This window comes from Dasypus novemcinctus, chromosome 4 (genome assembly GCF_030445035.2).
Source record: "Dasypus novemcinctus isolate mDasNov1 chromosome 4, mDasNov1.1.hap2, whole genome shotgun sequence".
Lineage (NCBI taxonomy): Eukaryota > Metazoa > Chordata > Mammalia > Cingulata > Dasypodidae > Dasypus > Dasypus novemcinctus.
This window is the reverse complement of record NC_080676.1, coordinates 160,920,157-160,938,027: the sequence shown is the minus strand read 5'-3', so window position 1 is coordinate 160,938,027 and position 17,871 is coordinate 160,920,157. Positions and strand designations below refer to the sequence as shown.

The following is a 17,871-nucleotide window of genomic DNA, read 5'->3' as shown; positions in this document are numbered from 1 at the left end:
CTGTATACCAATAAACTTCAAAACTTAGATGAAATAATTTTGTAGGAAACCACACAATAACTAAGTTCAATGAAGTAGAAACAGGACCTGAATAAATAAATAACAATTAAAGACACTGAATTTGTAATCAAAAGTCTACCTGCACCTACCCTAAAAGACAACCACCCAGATAGATTTATAGGTGAGCTTTACCAAACATTGAAATAACAACAGCAATAAAAATTCCCCTCTTTTGTTAAACCTGTTTCAGAGAATGGAAAAATACTTAACTCCAGACAAGAATAGCAAAAGAAAATTATGAAAAATTTCTCTTCTGAACGTGAACATAAAGTTTCTAAATAAAACATCATCAAATGTGTCAATACATTACATCAGTAACTTTTTGCAGGGCTTTCATAATGTATATGTGCACACTTATATTTCAAAGTAGAAAATTACAAATATTTTTCTCTGGCTCTGGAATAACCATGCTGCTACAAAGTCAAATTTGATAAGAGCATAACAAAGACAGGAACTGTTTTTTCTTCATTTGGTTTCATTTTACTCAAGAAATCAGTGACAGTTCACTGGAACTTATTTTATTGATGATGAAACAACCTGATGTTATAATTAATGGGAAATCTAAAGTTAATCTTAGAGGAAAAATAACTAGGCATATAATGATGTTTAAGCCTGGGATGGCTGAATTCCATGCTGCTGTCTTCCCTCTCCTCTCTTTTTATGTTCATATAATAAACTTCATTTTTAAAGAAATTTTAGATTATAGAAAAGTTACCTTGAAAGTAAAGGGGATTTCCATCTACCCCACTCCTCCTCCTCTCACATTTTCTCCTATTAGTAGCATCTTACATAGTTTCCTACATTTGTTCCAATTGATGAACAAATATTGAAGCACTTCTACTAACCATGGTCTAAAGTTAACATTATGGCTTACACATTGCACTGTACAATTTTATAGGTTTTGATAAAATGTATGATAGCCAGTATCCATCAATGTAATATCATGCAGAACAATTCCAACACCCTAAAAAAGGCCCTATGTTCCACATATTCTTCCCTTCCCCTCTCCTCAGAAGCTCTGACAGCCACTATCTTTATAACAATGCTACAAGTTCTTCCATTACCACCATAATGATAAGTCTACTTTGGTCTAAGGTTTCATTCCCTCCTTATGTTTGTTCATTCCTCATTCTTGAGGATGTTGGGATGGTGATGCCCTCTCTGCTTCAGATTGAGAGGGGATTTAGATCCCATGGGGCGGGCAGATGGATGGAACTGTTTTGCTTGCAGTTGTAGATATTCTGTGTTTTGGGGGAGGGGCATTGTCATCCTTTTGTTAGTTGTCCTGGGAAAGTCCAATGAACTGGAGAATTATGTTGGCTGCCACTCTGTTGAGAATCAGGGCTCAAATGACATATGAATAGACTGAAGATTTAAATCTTTGGGATACATATTTACTATGTATTTATGTAGGACTATTACTATGTATAGTGCTAAACAGAGGTTCCAAAAAATGGGGTAAAAGAATCAATATTAAAGAAATTATAAGTGAGTCTAACTGCTACATTGGGGGAATAAGTTATCATATATTCCAAGATAAGGCCCACGAGTGGGCTGCTGATCTCATGGGGTTGTGTGCCTTGTCTATAATGTTCAAATGTCTCTAGAACCTTTGAAGAACCAGTAGTTGATAATTTGCTTACTGTGATAGTCAGTGAGATCCTCCATTACCTCTGGAATGACCTCCCAACTCACTTGGAAATTTCTTAACCATAAAAATTCTGTCATATTTAATGTTTCCCCCTTTTGGTCAAGGTCTTTTTCCAAATGATTTGCTGTTTGGCATTTGGTATTATTCCCTCAGTGCCAGAGAGGCTCATCCCCAGGAGTCATATCCCATGCTAAGGGGGAGGTAGTGCGTTTATTTATTGCTTTGTTTAGAGAGCAGCCACATTTCAGTAACAAGGAGGTTTTCAGGAGGTAATTCTTATGCAATAGTTATTATTAGGCTAAGTTTCCATTTTACAAGGATAAGGTTCCTAAGCATTAATATCAAGGGCTTGGCTTATTTGTTTTCTTTTATTAGGCACTGCCTATGTATGCTAGAGAATCTTGCCACTCTATTTGAGAATGCAGCAGGATCTCCCATGATGGGAGTTTAATTTTTTTTTTTTAATATTGTGAGGCTCTCCACCTGCTGAAATAACACATATGACAACATGAACACATTCATATTCCATAGAGGCATGCCCCAGGTGCACCCATCCTCACAAATTCCCTCACCACTGACACACTGCACCTCCCTTGTCATAGTTGCCAAAATGACACTTCATAATTGTACACTTAACCACAGTCCTCAACCTCCCCAAAGTTCACCTGTTCCTTCCTCCAGCCCTCCCCTCAGCTCCATGGACAACAAACCCCCAAACCCCACTCATACTCCCACTCTAACACCATTGATCCCACTCACCTCCCTGCACCACCATCACCACCTCCACTGTCGAATCACCCTCCTCCACCTTATTATAGATTCTGCCAAACTGAGCGCTGGCTCACCACTCTCTACCCTCTTTCTATCTCCTGGTAACCTATTTTCCAGACTCTACGTTTGTGAGTCAGCTCAGTGTGCTTAGTTCCTATCAGTGAGATCATGCAATATTTGTCCTTTACTGACCAGGTGACTTCATATATATATATGCCAAAATTTGTTTATCCATTCATCCATTGTACATCAGTAAATTAAAGAAGAAAAACAAATACATGGTATTATCAAAAGATGCATGCACAAAATAAGAATCAGTAAAATTCAGCAATAATTTATAATAAAGGGAATTTCTTTAAGTCCCTTGGAAAAGGGTATCCATTAAGAACCAAAAGCAATCAGCGGCCTTGGCCCAGTGGTTAGGGCGTCCGTCTACCACATGGGAGGTCCGCAGTTCAAACCCCGGGCCTCTCTGACCCATGTGGAGCTGGCTCACGTGCAGTGCTGACGCGCGCAATGAGTGCCCTGCCATGCAGGGGTGTCCCCTGCATAAGGGAGCCCCATGCACAAGGAATGCGCCCCATAAGGAGAGCCACCCAGCGCAAAAGAAAGTGCAGCCTGCCCAGGAATGGTGCTGCACACACAGAGAGCTGACACAACAAGATGATGCAACAAAAAAGAGACACAGATTCCCATGCCACTGACAACAACAGAAGTGAACAAAGAACACACAGCAAATAGACACAGAGAACAGACAACCGGGGTGGGGGGAGAGATAAATAAATAAATAAATAAATCTTTTAAAAAAAGAAGAACCAAAAGCAAAATCATACTTAATAGTGAAACTTAAAAGCATTTCCATTTAGGTCAAGATCAAGGCAAAAATCACTGCTTTTGCTCAACAATGTACAGGAGGTCTTAGGCAATGCAATAAGACCAGAAAAATTAAGAAATTTAAGAATTGGAATTGAAGCAACCAAACTATCATTACTGCTAATATGATTGTTTTATAACACCAGATAGGTTAGGTTATATTACCCCCAAACCTTAGCATTTGACACTACAAAAATTTGTTTTCACATAGGCAAAGTGCATCACTGACTCAGGCAGCTGTCCTTCATACGTTGGTTTATCATTTTATGCTGTTTCTCTCTTATGGCATATTCACATCAACCTGTGCTTACACAAGCAGAGCAAAGAGAACTGGAAAATCAAGCTCCAGCAATTAAATTGTTCCACGGTCATCACTTCAGATCTTATCTATTTGGCCAGAAAAAGTCACTTGGCCTTTCCTAATTTCAAGAGGTTATGGAAATAAAATCCTCTCACATGCTAGGAGGGCATAAATAACCAAAATTTCTAATACAATTATCCACACAAAACATTCAACACAATCTACACAGAAACTACTAGAACCAATAGTAAACTTTATCACAGTTATTAAACTACTGTGGTATTCTTACAAAAACGCATAGCCTCAATCTACGCACAAGAAAATATCAAACAAATCCAAATTAAGGAACGGTCTACAAAATAACTGTCCTAGACTCTTCTAAAATGTCACAATCATGGAATATAAAGAAAGACTGTGAAACTACAGAGATTGAAAGAAAATATGGAGATAACACAACTAAATACAATATAGGATTCTAGTTTGGATCATGGATCTGAAAAAAAAAAAACCTTAGCAGAAAAAACAGCAAAATTCAAATACAATCTCTATATTGTGCCAATGTGAATTTGTTGGTCTCAGTAGCTAAACTATGGTTATTGAAGATGTTAACATTAAGGAAATCTGGATAAAAGGTTTAGGAGCTCTCTCTACAATTTTTGCTACTTTTCTGTAAATCTAGAATTATTTCAAAGTAAAAAAGTATTTTAAAAATAGCAACAAAACGTTAATAAAAAATCTCATTCACAAGATCAAAACTAAAGCAAGGTATCAAGCACCTAAACTAAAAAAATATGGGCAAGACTCTTATATGGCATCATGTTATTGAAGAACATTCAAGAACAATATAACAACAATATGGTAAGCAACAAACCAAAAAATATACAAAGGGCCTGAAATATGTGCATGGATAGAAAGACTCAATATCATAAAGATGTCATTTCTTCCCAGAGCTAAAAGAACTGCCGGGGAAAATGGCTAAAAAGGACAAGATAGGGAACCTTACTTTATCAGAATAAGAGTTATTAAAAGGCATAGTTATTAAGGCAAAGTGGTACTGGGACAGAACCAGACAAAATACACCACTGACAAAACAAGGGAGCCCAGATATAGGTGTGCATATTTTAAAATTGAACTTGACAACTGACACTAAAAGCAGTATATGGAACAAAAGCCCAAAATAGCTAAATATGTTATTTAAAAAAACAAGATGGGAAACTTGCTCTATATGTTGACTTATTATAAGGCCATATAATTAAGTCAATGAGATATTTGTAAGGTATAGACCGGTAAAATAGAATAGGCAACCCTGAAACAGATCTACAGAAATGGAATTATAAATCACCAAGGAAAGGACTGACCATAGAAGCAGTGATCTGTGCCTACTGACTATTCATATGGAAGGTTAAAATTGAAGCCCTAAGTCACAACATACCAATAAAAATCCAAGGACGTGTAAAAACTTAGGTGTAAAAAGCAAAACTTTAAGGCTGTTAAAAGAAAATGTATGAAAATATATTTAAAACCCTAGAGAGGAAAAGAATTTAAGAGAAAAAAAAGTACAAACTATAAATGAAAAAAATGGTAAATCTGTCTAAATTAAGAACGGTAGTTCAATAAAATGTACCTGTAAAGACATAAAAATACAAGCCACAGACTGAAGATATTTACAATGTATATTACTGAAATAAAAGATTACTAGAATTTCTAAATGAACTTCTACAAATCATTAAGACAAAGACAATCCAAATTTAAAATGAGCCAAAGATATAAATAGGTAGTTCAGAGGAAACCCAACTAATTCAGGCATAAAAAGATGATATAAAAAGGTGATCAGCTTTACTAGGACCAGACAAATAGATCTTAAAACAATAAGATACTATTTCACAAACATCGTATCAACAAAAATTTAAATCCAATCACTTTAAGTGTTGATAAGGATGTGGAGAAACAGGAATTAAGATACTGAGTTTTATGGTGAGTGGTTTGTAAATTGGTACAACCAACTTGGAAAGCATTCTTCAGTGTTTTGGAAAAATGGAGATATATGTGCACTCAACCAATGATTATTTTGTTTTTGGTATATACTCTAAAGAAAACACATGTGCAAAAGGAGATATTTACAGGAAAGTTTATTTTAGCATTTTTGTATCAAAAATGAAAAAAATGTAAATATCCATGAACAAAAGAATAGTTAAATCACTTGTGGTATAATCCTACAACTGAATTTTATATAGCAGTAAAAATGAATGAATTAGAGCTACATGTCTGAACATAGATTAGTTTCAACAACGCCCAAAGTGAAAAAGAGCCACAGCATGAAATGACAGCATGAAATCATTTTAGAAAGCTTGAAACAGTAACATACCTAGTAAATGTGGATCCTGACATTTGTAGCAGTGATTTAAATACCAAGCATGGGAAAGAAAATTAACATTCAAGATAAATGAGAAGGGAATAAAGGAGGTAGGGAGGATTGGGGGAGCTGCAGAGGAGCCTTCGTAGATGGCTTTAACATTGTATTATCTTTAAAACCAGAAGCAAGTATAGCAACATGTTAGAACTCAACCCAGCTATATTGTAGGAACATAAAATACATGGTCTCTCTATTATTCTCTAACCTGAATGTCTATTTGAAATACATTGGAATTTGGGATGAAATAAATGATGCTTCCGAGCTACATGTGGAATGTGGGAACAATCTGAAACCACAGTGAACCCTGAAAGCAGCTTTTAATAAAATTACAGGAAAAGTTTAAAGACTAAATCCACCAATCATTATTATCCACAGTTCCCGCTGTGCCGTGCTCTCCTGTGGATCCTCAGGCAATGGAAAAGCTAAAACCTCTGGCCCTGTACACAACTGAAGCTCCGGGGAGAAAACAGATTTCACATAGAGACACGCAATCAAGGATAACTCACGTGAATTCTTTGAAGGTACAAAACTTTACCCTTTTTAATATGCTTGATATAAAAAGATAGGGCAGGAAAATATGATTAAATGCTACAGAAAAGAAGGAAAGATGAAGAGGGAAGGGAATATACAAAAGACAGTGAAGAAGGCAGTCTGGAAAAAAATGTATTTCCAGAAAGAGATTAAAGTTTTCACAATAAATGATTTGCTGCTCTAAGATATTGAGGAGAGCAAGAAATCAACAAAACAAGACATTGAATGAAATGACAAGGAGACAGAATGAGATTTAAAAAGGAACTTGCAGCATTCAGGAGACACACTGGAAAGCAAAACACCTCTGCGAAACTAATAAATAAATTAGAAACAGTAAGAAATAGAAGAAGACAGAGCTGTAAACTGAAACAGTAACATCAAGGAATGCCTTCAGGTAATTATAGAAAATCAGAGGTTTAAAAAACCAACAACCGCGACTTCTCTGACATCAGTCATCTTACTCCAGCCTACCTGCAGCTGCTCAAAATAGTTTCAGCAACATTTTTGGCAATTATTTTATGACCAAAATATTTTTTAAGTTCCAGGCACCATCCCACCCCAGTCCACTGATGAGTACTCAGACACATGCTTGGCTCACCAGTGCCAAGCGGTACATTTGCTACAATTGATGAGCACATATTGCAGCGCTGCTGCTAACCATGGCCTATAGTTTACATTATAGTTTACACTCGGTCCTGCACAATTCTGTAGGTTATGACAAAACATATAATGGCCTGCTTTTGGAAAGCCATTGGAACCAGGGTTCAGGGGCAGGATGTGGTCCTGGCAGAAAACCAAGTGGATACTTGATCAGGAGCCCAGTGAAATGGACCAGCAGTTACAGGGCTCCCCTGGGGTACCAGGACCTGGGCTCCAAGCCCAAAGCCAACCCCGTGGCCTGAAAGGAGGAGATGGAGCCCCCCGACACCCTTCCCGGATTGAGCTGAGCAGGCACGACTCTGCACTTGTCCAGTGCCTGCGGTCAAGCAGGACCCAGGAAGGACAGCCTCAGCCCCGCTGTCCCCTGCTGGCAGGATGAAGAGTTTCACCCATTCTAGGAGGCCAGTTAAATAGAGGTACATAGAACCTCAGGAAACCCAACATGCAAGGCAGTCCTTGTTTGTTCAAAGTACCTGCTTAGAAATCCGACAGAAGAAAGGGTGGCTGTGTCTACAAGCACATTCCCAAAGGCGACATTGTCCTTGTCAACTTTTTGAGGAGAGGGCTTAGTGAAATAGGTTAACTTTCCAGGAACTAAACTTGAATGGACTGCACCTGGAGATCCTCCCTGCACCCAGGACATTTTCATTACCTCGGAATTTACATTAAGAAAGGAGCAATAAAAGATGACTGACTTGAAAAGAGAAGAAACGTGAGAGTGAAAACATCTCACTATGTACGCAGGCACTCTTTAAAAGAAGTCTCATGTATGTGCTCTCCCTGAAATGGAAAATGCCTATTACATACACCTGTTGTCAACAGGAATCTCCATAGAATATTGGGCATATACCAGACTACATAACTTCTTTGAAATACGTTACTACACATAAGGATGAGTAGCCTCATCACGGCCTTCACCCACAGATGCAACTCTCACTTTCCTACATCTACAGCACACTCTACACAGTGGCCACCTCCACTCCCAGACTCCTTGGAACCTGACACTTGTCCAGATCTCTATCTGCACTCAGTTCTACTCTTCCAAGATCTCATTGAGCAAGGGCAGAAATTGTAAATAAAGCGACCCAGGTGAGAGGTGAGAATACTCACAAAAGGTTGTTACACAAAACAGAGAAGTTTTTGTTCACACTGCTGGCAGAAGAGTGAAAAATAACTTCACAACCTCTTATGACTACAGGCGAAGTAGTTCCTGTTACTGGGAGATGCAGTTAGCCTTCCCTCCTCCCCCGCCCAAAGTGAAACCGAAAAAAGCCTGAAAAAAAAGTTATTGAAATGCAGATACTTACTACAGATATTACTCACTCCCACATAAAATGACTGGTTCTGCTCTTGCAAAAAAAAAAAAAAAAGAAATGTTGATTATAAAATCTTAAGATCCTCCATTAGAAATGGTCTAAAGAGACATTCTTCTGCCACAGTCAAAAGCTCTACTGTCATTCCAAGGTGAAGTCTTTTTCACAAACTTGCACACAATTCCCACACACTCTACAGGGAGATCGAAGCCTGCCACAGGATGCTTAGGAGTTGTCTTGATTTTAGGTTAAACTATCCTGTTTATTGTGCAACGTTTTATCAGATGGTAAGCCCCAAATCTTCCGTGTGCACTGTGTCCGCCAGGCAACACAATTTCTTCGCTGGGATTAGCGATAAGGTTTTGCAAATGAATACAATGGTAGACCAAATTGGATGAAATGTGGCCTGTACTCATTAAAAAGAAAAAGACTGCGGTCCACGGTTGGCCAAAGGCAGCGGAGCTCCACTGCGGCGCAGGAACCCACACCTCGCACTCGCCCGGCTATTGCAGGACCCGGCCCGCACCGCGCGCCCAGTGTCCCAGCCATCCTGGAAATGTCCCCGGGGCCTTACCGAGCAGCTCGCGTCCGGGCGGGGAACCCGCAGCCAGCTCCCAGCGGCATTCCACGCAGCCGGGCTGGGGTCTCGCCCCTCGGGGCCCGGGGGCGCTCAGCAGGTTGCCCCGCTCTCGGCACTGGGGAGGTGGGAGGAGCGGCGCGGCGGGGCGCACAGGAAACCTGAGAGGTGACGAGCAGGCCCGCGAGGACCCGCCGCGGCGCCAGGGGTGGGGGCGCGCGGCGCTGGGACCCGGGTGGCCCCGAGCCCCCGCCGCAGCCGGTGCGCGTCTCCCGCGAGGAGCAGGACCCGGGCGCGGAGAACCCGAGCAAGAGCAGGAACCGTCTGCAAATGCTCGGCCTGGGAGCCCGCTGTGAAGCGCATCTCTCACCCTCACCGGAGAGTCGCGAGGATGGAATTTGCTCATGGCCCCTAGGCCGGCTCTTTGGTTCTCCGTCCTGCCCTCCCTGCGGAAGGTCCCAGAGTGAACTTGGAGAGACGCTGGTCTGTACCTGGACAGCAGCGGCTCCAGCGCTTCTCATATGCCAGATGCCTGCGGAGCGCAGCCCCTGCGCTCTTTCAGAAAAGACAGGCGAATTGCACCGCAAACGGTTGGGTGCTGAGCCTTGAGTCAAGGACTAAGAAGGGAAGGGAGGGTCGGTGGGGTGTTTAATGCCTAGGACGACCTCGTGAAGTAGCTACTATTGCCATCCCCTTTTCAGGTGAGGAAACTGAGGCAGAAGAAGTTGAGGGGCTTGTCCTGGTCTTACAGCTGGCCACAAGCAGTGGCCAAGTTCCATAGGAAAGCTTTGCAGGCACAGGCAGTACAGCCCTGGGGGGGGGGGGGGGGGTGCGGGAGGAAGGAGAGCAGGAGCTGGTGCCAGCGGGACCCCACGTGGCACTGCCAGGAAAAGATATTAAATAATACATGTGAATGTTCTTTTAAGATAGTCATGTTTAATAATTATAGCTAGGACATAACTGCTATGTGTATTATAAGTATCAACATATTGCTTATATATTAGTATTTTTTTCCCTGAGTTGGGGGCATATTATTTGACCATCTAAAACAGGCCAGGACCCAGGCCCTCCTCCAAGTCAAGGGAATCTTTTCCTTAATCTTACCTCTGCAACAATTTCGGAACCATGACAGTCCTTGTTTCCCCATAGTTAGAATGCCATCTTACTTGCGCAGAAATGAAATGAGCTACTGGGGGCAGGCGGTGGGGTGTAAAGAAACCCCAGAATATTTATAGGCGCGATGGAGCCTAAAGCCTAAAAGACACAGAAGCCCTTCAGAGAAAGGAAAGGCCCCAGGGAGGGGCCAAGCTGTGGGGAGGAGGGCGGTGCCCACAGCAGCTCAGCCAGCGAGAGCCTAGTAACAGCTAGCGCTGTCACCTGTCACAGTTATTAGACTCCCACGCACTGCAGGCACTGGCTTTTCTGCAGGCACGGGTTTTTCTGCAGTCATGTGCATTTCCTGGGGCAACCAAACAGGCTGGCCTCCTGCAGCTGAGCCCCATTAGCTGCGCTGAGGCCCCCAGGATGTGGCATCGGGGTGAAGCTTTAGGTGAAGCTGCCCCTGCCCATGTCCCTCCCTCCTAACCTAGGCCATTTCTGATGCCTCCATGTGTCCACGGTCTGGTCTGGGAACTGCGAAGATCAGCTCACAATAGTTTGGCTCAAAGGCAAGGCAACACAGAGCTTAAAGAAATAAAGGACAGAGGCGGTGGACTTGGCCCAGTGGTTAGGGCGTCCGTCTACCACATGGGAGGTCCGCGGTTCAAACCACGGGCCTCCTAGACCCTGTGGAGCTGGCCCATGTGCAGTGCTGATGCGCGTAAGGAGTGCCCTGCCACACAGGGGTGTCCTCCGCATAGGGGAACCCCATGCGCAAGGAGTGCACCCCGTAAGGAGAGCCACCCAGTGCGAAAGAAAGTGCAGCCTGCCCAGGAATGGCGCTGCGCACGGAGAGCTGACACAAGATGACACAACAAAAAGAAATACAGATTCCCCTGCTGCTGACGACAACAGAAATGGACAAAGAAGATATAGCAAATAGACACAGAGAACTGACAACCGGGGGGGTGGGGGAATAAAGAAATAAATAAATCTTTAAAAAAAAAAAGAAATAAAGGACAGAGAGACAGATAAAAGAGAGGAGATAAAGCTGGGACCAGGGCACTCACAGCTTCTAGAACTGAGAGCCTCCACCCTAGTTTCCACCTTGTATTTCCTGGAAACTACCAAGCTATGTGAATGGCCACGTCATCTACAATAATAGGGAGCAACTGCAACATCTACCCTAGAACATGTATAGCATTTACAATAAGGAACAGGTAAGCGGGTTTCCCACAACAGGGAACTACACATCAGAAACCCATACCTTGGCTATAGATATTTTCCTGCACGCAGGGGGACTGTGGCACAGGGCAGGAGGTTTGTTTTTTTCTTTTTTTAATTATTAATTTATTAAAGTATATCACTCATACATAAACATACATAAACAATAAGTATATAAAATAGTTCTGAACTTACAAAAATATATATATAACATCATAGAGGACCTTCATGACTCATCCTACCACTAATACCTTGCATTGTTAAACATTTTGAACTAATGCTTAAAGAGCATTGTCAAAATATTACTACTAACCAAAGTATTTTTACCCCAGCCCACCATATTATTATCTTTATATCATTTATATATGAACATACATAAACAATAATTGTATAGTAAGTATATAATAAAAATTGTGATCTAAGAAAGCCAACATGCTTAACATCATACAGGGGTCCCATATATTAACCCTCCACCAACACCTTGTATTGTCGTGTGACGTTCGTTACAAATTATGAAAGAATATTGTCAAAATCTTACTACTAATTATAGTAAAAATCTTACATTTGGTGTGTTTTCCCCCAAGCCACCCTATTATTATTTTTTAAGTATATTATTTACGTCAGAAGTTGTAAACTTATAAAACAATCATGCACATGTGCAGAATTCCCAAACAACACTCCTCTGTCAAACACCACACAGTGGTGGAATATTTGTTACAGACTATAAGATAATATCATTTGATTGTTAGCACATCCATGGCGTATATTTGGCATACATTTTCCATATTGCCCCATTATCAACACAGTACATCCTTGCGTTCATGCAAGAATATTATATTATTACTGCTAATCACAGTCCACAGATCATGCCAGTTTTATTTTTCCCATGTTTCTCCACATTCCCAGGGGACAGGTGAATTTTAATGGCAGTGGAGGAACAAGGGGCCTGAGGAGATAGGGCTGAGGTCCCTGTCCAGGAGACCAGTGGAAGAGCAGACGGCCCTGGCAGCTGGTAGGGAGGACCCCAGGCCTCTGAAGGAGACCGAGGTCTGTCATGTGAATGATGGGAAGGCCACGAGAGGTCAGGGGAGCTTGGTCCAGGCAGAGGGCAAGGCAAAAGCAAGGCTCTGGGCCAGGAGCTTGGCTGCCCAAGGCTTGGTGTTGTCCTGAGCGCACTGGGCCGATAGCAGCTCCTCCCGGGTGACTGTGCACACTGGGTAGGATAGTGGGGTGCGTTAGACAAGAGACCCTTAGCACAACCCGCTCTGGTGCACAATAGCTCAAGGGCTGTGGCTCCTACATTGCTCTTTGCTCAAATGCAAGAGGAGTGGAAGGGTGGTCTGCCCTCTCCTTCACTGTGTGGAGGGTGTCACCTGGGAGGCATGACACTGCCATCGCTTGGGGGAACCAGTTTGCAGAGACAGAGGCACCTTTCCCAGGTGCCATACCCACCCCCCACAATGGCTCCAGGGACTGCCAGTCTAAACTAGAGGTTGCTGGGACCAGAACCAGGGTTTCCCAACCTCGACATAATTGACACTTAGTGGTGGGATGTCCCGTGTGTGCATTGTGGGAGGTTTAGCAGCACCCCCGATTCCACCCACTAGACGCCTATCGTACCCCCAATTAGGCCAAGAGCAGCTCCAGATATTGCCCAGAGTCCCCTATGAGGCAAAATCAGCCCAAAGAAAAGCATCTTCTAGTAGGAAGGAAAGGGACACTGTGTGCCATCAAAAACTGCAGAACACATTTATTAAAGATGGCTCATGTGAAGGGGCCATTTATGAGAAATTGAGGGCTGAGTGCATGATGGGGTCTCTGGCCAACCTCGCCTGCCCCACTTCTCCCTCCCCACCAGCGCACCGTCCCCATCAAATCAGCTTTCATGGTGCTCATTGACGAGGCCACGCTCATCCCAACTCAGGGTCTGAGTGCTTCCTCTTCCCTCTGCCTGGAATGTTCCTCTCCCGATATTCCCAGGACTCTCCCTCCTTCACCCAGATCTTGGGTCAGATGACACCTCCCCAGACAGGCCTTCCCTGAACCCCAGCCCAACGCACCCCTCCCCACACTGCCGTCCACTGTGCCTGCATTACCACCTGAAGTCATGGGCACTTGTCCCTTTCTCTGTTGGCTGTCTCTTCCCCCACCCCGCACCCACAATGAGAAGCCACTCTCAGCACTACATCCCCCACTGAGGATTCAGCACAAAACAGATGCTGGAAAAATGCTCCTTGAATGGATAAGCGAATGATGAGATGGTGTTCTAGTTTGCTAGGCTGATGAAGGCAATAAACGAGAAATGGGTTGGTTTTACACTGGGAGTTGATTTGCTTACATGCTTACAGTCCTGAGGCCGTGAAAATGTCGAAACAAAGGCATCATCAAGACGATACCTTCTCCCCGAAGTCCAGCCAGCTGCCATCCTGGATTCCCCTGTCACATGGCAGGGCACATGGCAGCGTCTGCTGGTCCCTCCCTTCTCTTCCTGGTTTTGTTGCTTTCAGCTTTCCGTTTCTGTGGCTTTACTCGCTGTGTGTGGATTTCATTCTTTTATAAAGGACTGCAGTAGGAGGATGAAGACACCCCCTGAATCCTAAATGAGGTGCGTCACATCCTTTTTTTGTATCAGTTTTATTGGTACATAAGATTGAAGCATATAATCCATGAAAAGTGTACAATCGTTAGTATTTGGTATACTTGCATTCACCACTCAATATTACAGCATTTTCATTATTCCAAGAAGAGTAATAATAATAAAAAACAGACCAAGAGAAAACAATAAACTCTACCCCTTGATAATCACCGCTCTGAATCTCTATGCTTTCTCTGATATAGAGCAGTGTCATATCTTCAGTTAAGATCCTCTTCTCTAAAAGATGCTAATTACAATGGGTCGACACCCCAGAAATGGATTAACTATAAGAAAATGCTTGTCTGGGGTCCCTAGAGCTTCAGACCACCTCAGATGGCCTCGGTGAGCCCCGGCTGGGAACTCCTCACCTGGCTGTCACTGCAGGGCGGGGCACGTGTGCCCACTTCTCCCCCACCCAGGGAGGTCCCAGCCGCCGCCCTGGCACGCCGGGCATTTTTACTCTAAGAACCTGGTAAGGCCGCACCCCTGGCTGGCTGAGAAGGTATCGGGAAAATGTAGAGAACTAGTAAGGGGTTCCTTGAGGCCTGGAAAAGTCTTTCCCAGGGAAGCTCTGCCTGGAAGCCTTCCTCTGCCTGGAAGGCCTTGTGGGCCCGCAGCAGTGTTCTGAGACATTATCAGTAAAGTTCTCTCCTGGAGCAGGGGCGGGGTCAGTGCGGCCCCTCAGGCAGGCAGGCCTTGCGGGCTGCCCCTGCTGGAGCAACGGGGACTCATCCCTGGGCTGGTGCCTCATGAGAAGCCCCCTCCTCCCACAAGGCGCACGGGGCTGCTCCACCAGGGGACCCCGCGCCCAGGAAAGCCTGATGCACCTGGGCTGGCCCACTCCCCACACAGGCTGACTTCCTCCCAGATAGGTGGGACAGGGCTGCAGAGGGTCGCAGGGGCCACCCCCTGGAGGGGCACCAAGCCAGGGAGGCCCACGTGGGTGGTCCCGGCCGACAGTGCTGCTGCCAGGCAGACCCCAGGGACTGGAGCGAGGGCGGCCGCTGGTTCCTGCGAGAAGGTGGCTCCACAGGTCCCAGGACACAGGGAGATCCGCCCTTGGGGGGACAGGAAGGCAGAGTCTACACTGGTTAAGAGGGACGGATTGAGGCAAAGGAGCTGCACCCCAGAAATAGAACCCTCCACCTCCGACCAGGGGAGTTGGAATCGGGGTACACTTGCATCCGGAGGGTAATTTACTTCAGGATTATTCCAGGAGAATGCAATCCTGGGACCCAGGAAGAATCCCGAAAGGCACAGACCGCGGCCGCTGGCTCTCAGCCGCCGTGTGGTGATCAACGTGAAGGCGTGGTGCACCCCAACCGCGAGGCGAGTGCTCCCCTCCACGCCTCCAGTGGGGTCCTGGGCCCTCAAAGCCACGCAGGTCCACAGTCCCTGAAGGAAATGCTCATTCTGACTCTTAAGGATACGGGTCCCAAGCCAGGGAGGTGATGGAGAAGGGGAAGTCCAAGTGCACTGATTCCTCAGTTGAGCAACTGCTCACTCTGTCAGTTTCCTGAGCGGGTCCAACTCTAGCTCAGGGGCATGAAAAGAGGGTGGTGGGAGTTTACCAAAGAGGAGCAGCCAGGGCCCAGCATCTCCACTGGCACCCTGTGGTCTCTTTTGGTAAGGCCGATGGACTGTAAGGTGTTTGTTGCCTTCTGCTTTGTTTGAATTCCTGCCTTTTCAAGCAGACGGTGGGACCATGTCTTCAACAGCTGACTTGAAGATTGTTTTCAGCCCACTCCGAGGCCTGCTGTACCTTTGTGGAATTGCCAGGCATACAATGCTAAACGGAGAGAGCAAGTCATGGGATTGTGAGGGAAGTAGAAAGGATAATTCTAAAATACTGTAACGGTTTTTTGTTTTTGCTTTTTTACCACAAACATCCAGCATTTATACATCCATTATGTCACACTGTCATGTTAGGGGGATGTGTCCTTCTGTCACCATTGACTTCAAACCAATTTACCACTATGTTGAAACCCATTCATTATACCACACATCATTCTGGTCAGAGAGGCAATCTGCTTATGCTAAATGGTTTTTTGATATGTTCAAAATGCAGTTAACATGCCAAGGTTTTCTAGGATGGAGCATATTTCCAGGCACCCCCAGCTTTGCAAAAATCTCCTTAAGAGGCACACCGACAATTGCTGGGAGTTCCAGAGACCATTTGAAAGGGAGGATGTTCATTTGGAATGCAAAAACTCTAGAGTATTGGCTTATTAGGATGATCATCCTTAGTAGGGGTGCACCCAAAAAGAAGTTAAAAGTCATTATCTTAATCCTTCGGGAAAAGACAGTGGGAGAGGTGAAACCAAACTAGAAACAATGGGTCACTTTAAGGCCAGAACAGGGACACAAAAGCAAACAGAAGTAAAAAAAAATGTGATGCAAGCAGAGGAAAACCCACTGCTTTTCTAAGTGAGGGTTGGACTTCATCAGGTGTTTGCTAAAGTTTCTTAGCAACAGAAACTTCTCTTCGAAATGAAATGTGCATGAACTCCAATATCTCCCAACAAATTGGTGAGAACTGTGGAGTTTCAGGGTGGGGAGCTGTGGAGGGGCCTCCCGTCCCCCGACTCCCCATCTGCTCTCCATGGGCCCCAGGAGAGGGCCTTAAATCCTCAGGCCATGGCCAGCCGGCTTGGATCCTGCCTGTGCAGAGGACGCGGAATTTCCCTTGCAGCTCTCCCCACCCAGCATCCTGTGAGATTGTGGCAGCCCTGCACAGAGGCACTGTACAGGAAGCTGCCAGTGGTTTACTCTGGGAAGCTTGGCTTGCCTCCTGCTCCAGCCCTCAGACACTACCTGGTCTTTAGCCCCCTGTGGAGTGCAGGGCCAGGCCAAGGAAAGGGAGGTCACTCAGCAGTTGTGCTCCTCCGCAGCTCCGTCCAGCAGGATGGGACGGTGCTTCCAGCAGAAGCTGTCTAGGCTTGTGGGATCTCTTGCTTTCTCCACCAAAATGCTTGGATTTTACGGGGAGGAGCCCACAGGGCAGAGTAGGAGGGAGGCCCTATTGTTGTACAATGAGATTGAGCCCCAGGGCTGCCAGGCTGCTCCCCAGCCCTGTGGCCAGGAAAGAGTCACTGCACCCTTGGGCTCTGCAGGTCCCGTGTCCCAGTGGACACGACCGGGCCCTCTGCTCTCTGAGCTTTGAACTGTGCTGCCACATAGCAAGCCCTCGGTTCTGTCAGCTCTGAGCACCAGGGAAGTGACCTAGGAGCACGTTGGGGGTACCAATGGGGCCCCAAAACGACACATGCAAGTGTTCACCCAGGTCCCATGAGTGTGGACTATCTTGGAAATAGCGTCTTTGAAGATGTGACTAGTTAAGATGAGGCCAAAGGAGATGAGGGTGGGGCCTTATCAGAAGGGGAAACTTACACACAGAGAGCCACACACGGGAGAAGAAAGCTCAGGAAACCACTTTGAGTAGCACTGTTCCAAAGCAAGATAAAGCAAGGGAAATTAGGTGTAATACAGGAAACAGGGGCCATAAGTGTTACTTATACCAGTATCTGATACCCATTTGGCAACATGACATTTAAGTTCAGGAGCACAGACAAGATAAAGCTTGAAGAGCTCTTTGAACCCTGTGAATTAAGGACCTTTGCAAAAACTGGAGGCTTTGTCATGTATGTCACCAGAGCCCCCAGAGCAGACAACAAATGCTACACTTGACACCTCAGTCAAATTTCAACTTTTAAGGAAAAGCCCAAGTATTATGTAATGTTTTTCACATTATGATGTCACCAGAG

The 17,871-nt window shown here is 44.8% G+C and overlaps 1 protein-coding gene across 3 annotated transcripts in view; it reads right to left on the bottom strand.

Moving 5' to 3' along the window:
• LOC101445349 (beta-1,3-galactosyltransferase 5) overlaps positions 1 to 9,455 on the bottom strand; it is a 50,544-nt gene extending 41,089 nt beyond the window's left edge. The window contains exons 1-2 of one of the 3 annotated variants that reach the window (XM_071214977.1): positions 9,148 to 9,387; positions 8,568 to 8,609 (exon numbers count right to left, since the gene is read on the bottom strand). The gene's annotated coding sequence lies outside the window, so the exon portion shown is untranslated. Of the gene's footprint in view, positions 1 to 8,567; positions 8,610 to 9,147 lie in introns of all 3 variants that reach the window. The other 2 variants (XM_071214976.1, XM_058296259.2) reach the window with 2 other exon arrangements.
• Positions 9,456 to 17,871: the final 8,416 nt, after the last annotated feature.